The 12,342-nt window shown below is 40.5% G+C and overlaps 1 protein-coding gene across 1 annotated transcript in view; it reads right to left on the bottom strand.

The window, feature by feature from the left end:
* Positions 1–12,342, bottom strand: part of LOC104272109 (RNA-binding motif, single-stranded-interacting protein 3) — a gene marked incomplete at its 3' end in the record, with an annotated part of 320,963 nt that overhangs the window by 75,195 nt on the left and 233,426 nt on the right. The gene's annotated exons all lie outside the window — the stretch shown is intronic.

The following is a 12,342-nucleotide window of genomic DNA, read 5'->3' as shown; positions in this document are numbered from 1 at the left end:
ACTGTTATTTATTCACAAATAAAATAAGTCCTGTCAATTTTCTGGTAGTGTCATTGCAAATAGAATTTTAAAGATGGACCAGGAGAACTGTGACAGGTACTTAAAAATGCTTCTGCATTCCAGATACACACAATGCATAAAAATAAAAAGACTGCACATTTCACAGTAGAAATGGAGCAAGAAAAAGATGTTACAGCCCAAATAAAAATTAGCTCAAACTCACATTCAGGATCATTTAAATATCTGAGATTTCACTGCTTGGTCATAATGCAAGATTTTCTTGCAATTTTCATTCAGGAGAGAAATGTTATGAAATCACATCACTTTGGACAGAAAAATAAATACCTAGGAATAAACTAAAATGCAGCACTTTGATTCCAAGAACTCTGTTTGCTTTCAAGTCTTCTGTCCTTATTCTCAGTTTTCTTTATTATTTCAACTTAAAACTCTCCTTCTCAATTTTAAATGGGAAAAAATTCAGCACTTCTTTTAGAGTTTGTCAACTCTGAGTTTTATAACATGTGCCCTTGTCTAGAGATATCTAACTTTGTCTCGAACTTCTCCTGCTTTGAGTGACAAAACGAAAATTAGATTAAAGAAATCCAAGTTCAACATTGCTATTATTGATATTTTCTTTGAGAATCCTTTTTCTCACCATTTTCACCTAAGATATTTCTTTTAGTTATTCTCAGCAGTTTCATTAAAATATGTTACGTATGTAACATATATTAAGTTTTGACCCCCTCAATTCAAGAAGGACAGGGAACTGCTTGAGAGAGTCCAGCGCAGAGCCACAAAGATGCTGAAGGGAGTGGAACATCTCCCTTATGAGGAAAGGCTGAAGGAGCTGAGTCTCTTTAGCTTGGAGAAGAGGAGACTGAGGGGTCATGTCATTAATGTTTATAAATACGTCAAGGGGGAGTGTCACGAGGACAGAGACAGGCTCTTTTCAGTGACATCCAATGACAGGACAAGGGGCAATGGGTACAAGCTGGAACATAGGAGGTTCCACAAAAACATTGGGAAAAGCTTTTTCACTGTGAGGGTGACAGAGCCCTGGCACAGGCTGCCCAGGGAGGTTGTGGGGTCTCCTTCTTCGGAGACATTCAAAACCTGTCTGGATGCGTTCCTGTGTGACCTACTGTAGGTGATCCTGCTTTGGCAGGGGGGCTGGACTAGATGATCTTTCAAGGTCCCTTCAAACCCCCAACATTCTGTGATTCTTGGATACAAAACCACTGAAACTGTGTTTTAACCCACCTTAAACTTGAACAAAGAACTGCCTGCCATTCCCTGTGTTTCTCTGGCAACAACAAAAATTATTTTACTCATGTTCAAGGATTTAAATCCCACATCCATATATCCTGAAACTACCGACATGCAGAGTGATTCAACAGTAAATTACTAATTGTGCCACATCTGGATAGTAAGAATCATAAAAATAAGAAAAGACACAGTAGGTGATTACTCGATCATTACTAGAAGCAGAAGTGGTGGTAGCAGTATGCCTATACTGCCTTGGAAAATACCAAGACAATATCTATGCCACAAAAACTACACAATTCAAATTAGGGAGACAATATAATGAGAAATGTATGAAACCTCTGAATAGCACATTTGCACATAGATGAATACACTCCATAAAACACATACTCCATATAAATAACACGTATTCCATATAAATATTTCTTGCTCTTTTTTGTTGTTTTGTTAACTTCTCTAAATTGACACACCTTAGCATACTGGAGCAGGATTGCTAAATCTGCAAAAATATTAATGTCAAGAAATCCTACCTACATGTTTATTCCTGCTTAGTAGCATACACTTAGGAACTGGGAGAGAATGATGAGGCTGGGCTAGATCCAGATTTCTCTGAAGCCCATGATTGTCATGTTTTGTTTTATCTGTAAGTAGTTCAAAAATTAGTTTCTTTTAAAATGAGGCTGACAGCTACCTGCTCTCCCATCTTTTGCATTTGAAGACTTGCAACTAGATACTTTTTTCTTTGTTTTCTATTTAAATAAAACTTGCCTATGTAATCCTAACCCTGGATATTCCTTAGTGTTTACTCCACCTTCTGTAAGTGTGCTAACCCAGTATTTATTGATCTGATACTGGTAAAAGGCATTACCTACAGTACTACATCTGGTGAATCAATCACTATTACCATAGCGCTACATTACAACTCTGTCCAAGGTTTTTGTGTTCACTGCACAAAGTAAATAATGTTTATAGCTGAAAAACTACCAACCTCAAGCCAAGCATGCTGTGTTATCACATATTTTATGGTAACTTGTGATACTAGGCTATGCTCAGTGTGCTCATCTGCACACTGGCTTTCTGAGGGAGGAGATGGGGGAGTCTCATCCCTCTGCCAAAATGCACTGTAATAGAGAGTCATTACAGCTAAGTCCATAATAAAGTATTGCACCGTGTCATCTGCAGTTCAAGTAATTTCTCATATTCTGCTGCACTCAGTACTCGGCTTTAACACTGAACAAGTTACTTTTCTCTCTCACAGACAGGCTAGTTGCTTTCCAAATCACTTTCTAAGAGATCTGGTAAAATGCTGTCATTCCCAGTGCTCTGCGAAATCAGAACCAAACTTCTGTTGAAGAGAAACACGTTCGGACTGCCAGCTCAATACTTACCGTAGGTACACCCAAAGAGTTCAGTTTCTATGAAGTAGAGTGCATGGGGGAGGCTTATCAGAATGATGTCTCTAAACAACACCTAGCGCTAAAGAGATGATGGCTACCTGTTTCTGCCAGAGTCTGCCTAAAGAAAAGAAACTAAGCAGATTTCACCATCATATTGTGCACCTATTAGTATGATGTTTCTGTTTGTATACACACTCGCAGGGCAAAAACCCTGCTTAGGGTAGGTGTCCTGTCTCCAGAGGCAGAGAAAATGCAGCAGAATGAACTAAGCTGACACAGAGCAAATGGTGGAACCACGACAAAAATGAAGATGCCCTTTGACATCAGGTCCACAGTTACCAAGCAGGATACCCTCATGGTACTGAATTTCTACTTTTGTGGCAGATTTCTTTCACCTTAGAACAGATATGCATATTATAGACCTCTACCTGTGAGCTGTTCCTCCTGAGACTCCTCTATAATCAATTAAGAGATAAAAGAGCAGACTTGTGACATGTAACCAACTTTAGGACAAGATGAAACACAAACTGAAAACACCTATTTCTTTCTGTTAACTGTGAGAGGAGACCAGGTGATGTAGTGGGACGTAAGCTGCTACATTCGGCTTCTAGTGAACAAATTCAGTCTCTTGAACTTGAAAATGAGAATTTCAACTCATAGAGGCACTTACTGAAATGGAGTGAGATTTGATCTTTTCTAATCTTTCTGGCTCTCAACACTATAAAGACAGCAACATACTTAATATAATACACTCTATAATGTACGGATCATGTTAAAATAGAAAATAAAAAAAAGACAGTTAAATCATAAAATTGGCTAAGTAGGCAATCGTGCTTTGCACATGGAAGTGATTCTGATTAAGAAAACCTGAATTTGCTGCTTGCTGACGACATAGAGGGGTTGATGTAATTGATTTATATCAATGCAAAGGGCACCTTATGCTGCTCGGATTATGTCAAGTGGCCCTACTGCCAACAGAATTCATTTTCAAAGCGAAAAGGAAAATAAACCTTGATCTTACATTAATGATCGCACATTAAACATATGTGCTTGTGTGTGCACATGTGTATCTGTTGTGAAAGAGAGTGTATGTATGTGCATCTGCTCTCTCTAATGTCAAGTGAAGCTGCTTATGCACACGGACACTTTCTTCATTTGAGTTATGTTACTATTAATTTATCCTTTAGCTTATTTCTGAATAGCGACGGAAAAATTTTATTGAGAGTTCAGGGTGAAGGATTCCTTTCAGCCTTCTTTGTTGTGCAAAACATAAAACAGAATCTAATTACAGAGTTTGATTAAGACTCGAGTGTCTCTTTTTTACTTGTCTGTGAAAACTATTCTTACCATATGGGTAGGTAAGGACAGAAATCACCACCAACTAATTTTCTCTACCTACGGGAGACATTCATATTTGATCTACATCCAGGGCCCAGTTCTTATCTTCAGAATAGCCAGTCCCATACTTCTCTTAACTGTTCATTTATTCTTCTATCACATCAGTCCAGCACAGCAGATGTTTTCATTAAAAATCATAGAATCATAGAATGTTAGGGTTTGGAAGGGACCTCTAGAGATCATCTAGTCCAGCCCCTCTGCCAGAGCAGGGTCACCCAGGGCAGTCACACAGGAACGTGTCCAGGCGGGTTTTGAAAGTCTCCAGGAAAGGATATTCCACAACCCCTCTGAGCAGGCTGTTCCAGTGCTCTGTCACCCTCACAGTAAAAAAATTTTTCCTCATGTTGAGGTGGAACTTCCTGTCTTCTAGCTTATACTCACTATTCCTTGTCCTATTACTGGATACCACCAAAAAGACTGGCCCGTTCTTCTTGACACCCATTCCTCAGATATTTATAAACATTAGTAAGATCCCCTCTCAGCCTTCTTTTTTCTCAAGACTAAACCACCCTAGTTCTCCCAGTCTTTCCTCATAGGAGAGATGTTCCAGTCCCTTAATCATCCTCATAGCTCTCTGTTGGACTCTCTCCAGTAGGTCTCTGTCTCTCTTGAACTGGGGAGCCCAAAACTGGGCTCAGTATTCCGAGTGTGGTCTCATCAGGGCAGAGTAGAGGGGGAGGAGAACCTCCCTAGATCAGCTGGACACATTTTTCTTAATGCACTCCAGGATCCCATTGGCCCTCTTGGCCACAAGGGCACATTGCTGTCCCATGGACAACTTACCGTCCACTAGGACTCCAAGGTCTTTCTTCACGGGGCTGCTCTCCAGAAGGGTGTCCTCTAATCTGTACTAGTGCCTGGTATTGTCACTCCTCAGATGCAGGACTCTACACTTGTCCTTACTGAACTTCATGAGGTTGCCCATGCTGAGAAATAGAGATGATTGCTAGTCTGGCCTGGAATTTGGAAAGAAACTCAATTTAAAATCAAAATGAATTTAAATGTCTCTGGATATGGCACTGCTGAAAGAAGCATTGCTGAAGTTCTCAATTTATTCCACCAAGAACTTTCAGGTTAATATATATTAATGTACTTCTGGCAGGTCTGCAATGCAAGTTTGATCTGTTTCTCCCAGAAGCAACTTACATTTAAATTCCAAAGCTGTAGGCATCTGAAGAATGCTTACCCTGACTTAATCATGGCAAACCAACACACACAGAGTTCAAAAGAAGCCAACAGCCTGCATATCAGTTAGATGAGTAGCCACTTGATTGCATTAAGGTTGGATAAAAAAAGAAAAACAAAAAGAAATTTCAAAATTCCCAACCAGATTTTTAGACCCAAAAGGCCTGATCCTGGTGTCTAATCAATACAGTCAATTACCTTCAGCATAAGAGCTGAGAGAGGAACAAAAGTGATCAGTTTGAAAGGTGCATTCACATGTTCCTGATGCATTCACAAGCCTACTCTGACCGTTCTTTTAATTAAAGGAGATGCTGTAGAAATTGCTGCAAGAATTTCAGCTGCAGTGGTCAAAGGTTGCGAACTAAGAGCTCTCCTCCATGGAGGACTGGTTTTATTTTCCTATTTCAGGAAAATTTGACCTAGGAGAGACAGCAGCACCGACTGGGACTCTTCTGCATGATGGAGATCTCTGGCATCCAGCTGTCAGAAAAAGTGAGGGGAAAGTACAACTGTGGGAGTAGAAAGAGTAGAAAGAGATGCTTAACCACTATAACCACTGGTAAACAATCACCATGTGCAGAACACTCAACCAAGGAGCATTCCTCAGGGAAAGGGGTAAACTGGCATTTTCAAAGTTTGATTTGGGATCTCTTTTTACTGTTGTCATCAAAAGCAGTAACTGCAAAGAAAAAACTCTCTAAGCCAAATGACAGTTTAGAAAGCCAACACTGGCTTCTTAGCAAAGTTGCACAAGTTTGGATGCTAGATGAAACTAGCATACCACATCAAAAACTGCAATGTACTTATTTTGTAACTTATTAGTATAAACACGCCTAACTTGCCACTAATTCTACAATTACTCAGTAGTGATAACTGTTACATTCATTATTGACTGAGTATATTAAAATTAGCTTCACCTCTTACGTAAATTAGCACACATGCTCCTGGTGAGTGTGGAGGGGCAAGTCTTCAGCACTCTGAATTGAATCGGTGGTCTTGATCTCCTGCTGCCATGTTTAATTTTGGCTCACTTTCAGCCTTTCATAAACAACTTTTGATATTTTGGTGCCCTCTAATCTCTATAATGAGGGTTTTGACTAGACATATTCCACTTACGTCTGATTCAATACACCTCTGAGGAGGAAAATCACGTTAAAACTTTCTAAACAACAATTTACTTGCTATCTCTAGGTACACACTATCTTATTATCTTTTCTACTATCCAGCTGGAAAACTTCTTCACAGCCTTTTCCTATTCTTGCAGCAGTGTTCTTTGAAAGACTGACTTACCAGTCTTAAGGTGGTAAAAATTGCTCAGCCATCTTTACAGCAACACCGTAACTTAAGAGGAGTAGTCTACCTTCACAAGGGTCAACAAGGGAACCTCAAGGCTACCTATCTTATCCTGAGTTTCCTTATTTTCACTCAGTTGCCTTTCACAACACTGGCCACTGATATCATGGTAGTTCACAAATTTACGGTCAGACAGCAAGGTGTTAAAAAGATGCAGGTTTCTAAGTGGTTTATTTTTGTTTCTGCATTTTTTTTTTACTGGAAAAAGCTATAATTTGTATTAAAATAATTTGGCTGGCTTTCACTCTCTTTACTAATCAGACTGGCTAGCAAGTGACTTCTTGGTAGCTGAGAAATACCTGTCTTCCAGACTTTACTAGCAACACCAATTAGCACAGCAGGAAATATAAACATTTCTACTATGCAAGTGATCGTGCAGCAAGGCAACCACACGTTGTTGATAAGAGTGAATAATGACTTCCAATACCTGTACAACTTTCTATTCTCCTGCACTGGAAAAGAGAATAGGAGACATGTATTTTTAACCTTATGCAAGAAAGAACAGCTAAATCCTTAAGGGAAAAAAAAATAATCCCAAATGTGAATGTGAAAATGCATGTGAGATGTAATGTCTATTAGCTCCTATTTAACATCTTCCTCACACCAGGGAACTTTATAATAAGAAGCAGCTGAGGATAAATCAATGTTGGCCTCCATGGATGTTCTGTATTCACAGGGATGGCTCCTCTGATTGATTTGTTGGCAACATGAGATAAAAACAATTTAAATTAAAAAAAAAGAGCCTAATGAGAGCTAAAGTCTATGAGAAAAGAGTTGAAGACTAACACCAGAACACAAAGAGATCCCTAACAGCATCTCTCACCTTGCTTTACTAATGTTTTGTATACATGGACAAGGACAATGGAAGGAAAATGGCCTCTCCCCTAAATTTGACTCCCCCAGGGTAAAATCATCAGGTCAAAACACCCCAGGCATTGCAGAATTTGAGTGAAACTATTTGGCTGAAACAATAGCAGAGAACCATTTACTCTTCTCCAGTTTACAAATTAGACAGTCCCATTTGTATTCCTTTATGTTTATAATAACATCTCCCTACTTGCCCTGCTGCAAAGCTCATCTATTGAGCTTCCAGGCAGCACTGCTGGCACAATTCAAGAGTACACAGCAGCTGCAGCAAATGATATCACCTTCAGAGTCTAGTCGTCCCGCTCCCCTCCCCCACAAAAAAATCCTAAACAACTTCTCATAACTATTAAAACACATTGAGAATATCCCTTTCCTCATCCACATAGAATTTTATACACTGTACTACATAGGTATCTGAGGCCATGAAGCATACATGTATCTCAGTACTTGTTAAACAGGGAGCCTACGCTTGAAGGCAGCAGAAGAGGACCTGGAGCATTCACAGAGATACAGATGAATGAAGCTTGAAAATGGTATGAACATAAAGTACACTGTACATAAATCCAGCTCAGTGCCACTCTCCATGTAAAAAGCTAACTACGTGTTCTTGGTGGGCAATCTTCTGATGCATATTTCCTTTCCAATTGGTGCTCTGTATCTCTTATCTGCACCACAGGTCTCTGTTGTATATCCTGACAGTGTCTAGTGCACAGAAATCCTGTTGAGATCAATGAAACTTCTATGCATAGAAGGGGCAGGGAATGAGCACCAGAGATCCCCAAGGCAGATAAGTCTTAAAAATCAAGTTCAAGGAAGGTGAGTTTGCCCTGTGTGACTGGTAGAAGATTTATTTCAGGCTTTATACAATTCACTGAAAGCCCAAGATAGGTCTGGGGTTTTACTCATGGCTTTTTAAAAGAACACTGAATTAATTGTATTTAGAGGCTGATCCTGCAGCTTTCTACACTGTCCAACAAAGAGCAGCAACTACTGTCATCCAGCACAGAGTCAGCATACAGATGCACTGAGGTGTAAAAATTCCAAATCGAGTGGGAATCTCATGCCTAATGTATAGCTGTGCACTTAGTCTGAAGTGCTTTTGGCAGAAAAGAATCAAGACATAACACTTAGGCTTAACAGCAGAGTACTTACTCTTGTCTTTTGTCTCCTGGTGGTGGTTAAGTGGCAGAACAGAGCTGGTTATAATGCAAAGTGCTTTCATCCATGCAGGATTACGCCCTTCTCTCCTCCTCACAATTTGCATTTGTGTGCTCTCCATGATCAAGTATATTTTCCTAACACATGACTGAATTGTCAGGGAAACTGAGTTCTCATAAGGGTTCATACCTTATCATCACTGAGCCCATCCTAGTATTTCATGCAGACTTCCCTGGATCACAGTTGCTATGAAACACAGCAAACTCTGAAGGACACCAAGATTAAGTCATCAGCTGACAATGCCACCAGAACACAGAGCAGCAAGTTTGCTTTAGAGATTATCTGTTTATGTGATTCACTTTTTTTTTTCCCAGAGCTTTGCAGTTGGATAAATGCCTTTTTTCCCCCCGCTCACCTGAGATAGTATATTTCAGTATAACATCACAGTCTCTGTAGCTGATCCCCTGTAAGTCACCACTATAATCAAAACGTTAACATGAATGACCCAGAAAGCATGCAATCACTCAGCATCAACACAAAACTACCCCTGTCAGGCCACATGGGCTTACAAGGTACAAAAGCTTTTTTTCTGTGAAGGACAGATATTCCAGCAAATACATTCTGCTAAACATCCACCTACAAAAGTTTAAGCTCTTCATTACACAGCTCTCAGCATCAAAGTATTCCCAAGCTTAAAAACAATATGCCCTTGCATTTTATGCTCTGCAGCGTGCTTCCACATATAGCTAGTCCATTCCACTGGAACACGTAGCCATTCAACTCTATTTTTTTTCTTGATGTTATGGTTTAGCACATCCCTTACATTTTTAAGTTAATAATTTTAATTTTATTTTCTTGAGTAATCTTCTCTCTCCAGGATGAGGAATCACCGCCTGCTTTGCTCATGATGAAGTATGCCAGCTGCCATCCACTACAGCGCCTTCTCCATTACCAGCTCAGTTTCACCACAGGGCACCAGTCTGCAACTGTTTCAGCAGTCCACTAAATCCTAAGAGTAATTGCATGCTACTGCCAAACTGCTGAAACATAGAAAACATATCAACCAAACAATGCAGATAAATGCATTTATACAGGTACTTCCAAGAACATGGTTAGCTGAGTGTAAGGCTTGTGCTATCTTTCTATCCTATTTAGGTTATTACCACAGCAACCAGCACTCTGCCATTTGAGCATATAATATGTGAAAATTGGAAACCTGGAACCCACAGCAGAGGATGCCAGGGGTCTCTTCCTCATATCACAGACTGGAATATTAGGAAATACTTTCAGAAAATTTCAAGCTTCAAATCCTTTGTCAATGCCTTGCACAGCAAAATGAATCATTGTACACAGAGCAGAGACAGCTTTCCTCACTCATGGACGCCCACCTTGGCTGATGTATGCCCACAAGTGGTTATCACACACAAAGTGGTTGTTTCTCCCTTAAGTGTGAATGCCCCATCCTGCGCGGAGAGTGTGGAGTCATTAGTCTGAATGATGCAGTCAACACACTTGAGGATACATCTGGTTACGACTGCTAAGCAAACTTTGGGAGTTCAATTCCCAACTTTGGCAACATAATTTATTTCATAGAATCATTTAGGTTGGAAAAGACCTTAAAGATCATTGAGTCGAATCCTTAACTGGCAGACCTTACCACACTCTCCTCATCAGCTCCTTATCTTTTCTCTTCTGCCTTTTTTTGCCTACAAGCTTCCTCTGATATGGGTTGAGGAAGCAGGACACATGGGGTTTCTCCTTGCTCATATTCAGTGTTGAGGACCTGACAATATCAGGGAGATTTGTGCCAGAAGAAGTTTGTTGGAGTCCAGACCTCAAGAAAGAAAACCCAGCCCCTCCAATCAGCTCTGGAACAGAAGTCTTGCTCCCAGAAGCTCCAGCACAGGATTCTCATTGGTGAGGAGGATCTGCGGGCTGCAAGACAGCAGTGGTCACATGTCCTGCCCAGAGGTGTGGGGTTGGCTGTAGGGGCTCCAAGCCTGCTGCCGACATGGCTTGCAGGGATGCATTTCAGATGAAAATGCTCACCACTGTCATCCAAATCCCCTGGAGGTTGTTTTTTTCTTTCCCTTCCCACCTGATGCCACTCTGGTCTATCCTATCACAGGCAGCAGGAACTGCGCCTGGACACTCCTGCTTCCCCTCGCAGCCTCCAGTCCCAGCCCAGAGCTCAGCAGCCCCAGGCAGGCAGTGGCAGAGCCCACCTGCAGCTCCCAGGCACTTCAGTGCTGCAGCTGCTCCAGCCCAGCCGAGCCCACGCGGCTTTGTGACCGCTCCTGCTCACAGCGTAGGGCCCAAAATCCAGACTGCCAGCCAAGAAGACGACAAAAAATCAGCTTGAAAATGTAATACAAAATAATCAATGGTATGTATCCACAGGTTTCCACACTGACTACACAGCAGCTGTCTCTGCAATGAAGGGGGCAAAATTCAGGGGTTTCAGTTCTCCGGGAACGTCACAGAAAGAGCAGGAGTCTTTGGAAGGCCAAGTCAACTCATCTGAGTAGGGTACTGAGTACAAAAGGTATCAAGCACTCCTACCCATTACCTGTATCTGGAAATTAGAATAATTTATTCATATGCAAGAACTGAAGGAAGCTAAAATAATTGGAATTTAGAAAACATTACCTTGAATACCGCCGAAAGATTTCTTGATCTGTTTTGAGGATCTGACAGACAAAACTTAACAACCCTGTGAGGGTCCTAAACATGAACAACTTTGTGTCCTCAGGCATGAGGAAAGAAAGAGGCAGCTGCAGTAGTTTGACACTCTGCAACACCATCAGCCACTGAATTCTTCCAAGCCCTGTCCCCAGTAATGGCCAGTTTTTTACAGTTTCACCCCACAAAATCACCTAGATGAAGATTAGGTTCCAAAAAGTGCTCTGCCCCTTCTAATACCCATGTCGACATTTAGGACTGTACACTGTAAGGATCTGAAATATTGGATATCTATGTTTGTGCTCAGATGAACTCTGAGCAAAACATGCTCCAAAAATTTTAGTAAGCATTACAGCAGCTCAAACCATTGAAATCCCTTCGCCATTGATCACTAGAGGAAGAGGAAATCATTCAAAGTCATGTAAGATTTTCCGCTTAAAGCACTGACTTCTTTTGCACCGGTTTTGTAGGTACTTAAAACTTAATTTCCTTACATAGTATGAACAAGTTCTTCAGGGTTTTAGGGAGAGAAGCGTGTCTGCATCTTGTTTTACTTTCTTTGCCAACCTTCCTCTCTAAACACGTAACTAGGTTTGAAGGATGATTAAATAGGTAATGGAATGAGGCATAATGTGACATCTTACTGAAAGATAAGAAGGCAAACACAAGTATTTAAACCTTTCTTCTAACTCATGACAGATAAAGCAAGCACCATTATGTAGAATAGACTTCAAGTTACTTTAAATATCCTGTACATCTCCCATAAAGCTTTTGTGTAAAATTCTTCCCTGCATATATAGAAATGAATCATTTCACATTATACCTGGCTATGCATTCTTCCCTGAGCACACTATGTTTTAAATTGCAAAATCCATTTTTATTTTCTTTTTCATTTGTCACCTCACCACTGGAAGGAAGGTTTCCTGGAGCGTATTCCATTGCATGTCTGACAATATCAAGTCTGCCTTTGATACATTAGGATAAAAAAATTGAGGATAAATGATTACATTTACATGAGGTCAATGAAAAAGTACAGGAG

This window comes from Apaloderma vittatum, unplaced genomic scaffold (assembly GCF_000703405.1).
Source record: "Apaloderma vittatum isolate BGI_N311 unplaced genomic scaffold, ASM70340v1 scaffold3743, whole genome shotgun sequence".
NCBI lineage: Eukaryota > Metazoa > Chordata > Aves > Trogoniformes > Trogonidae > Apaloderma > Apaloderma vittatum.
Note: the sequence above shows the minus strand (reverse complement) of the source record. Positions and strands in the feature narration are given on the sequence as shown.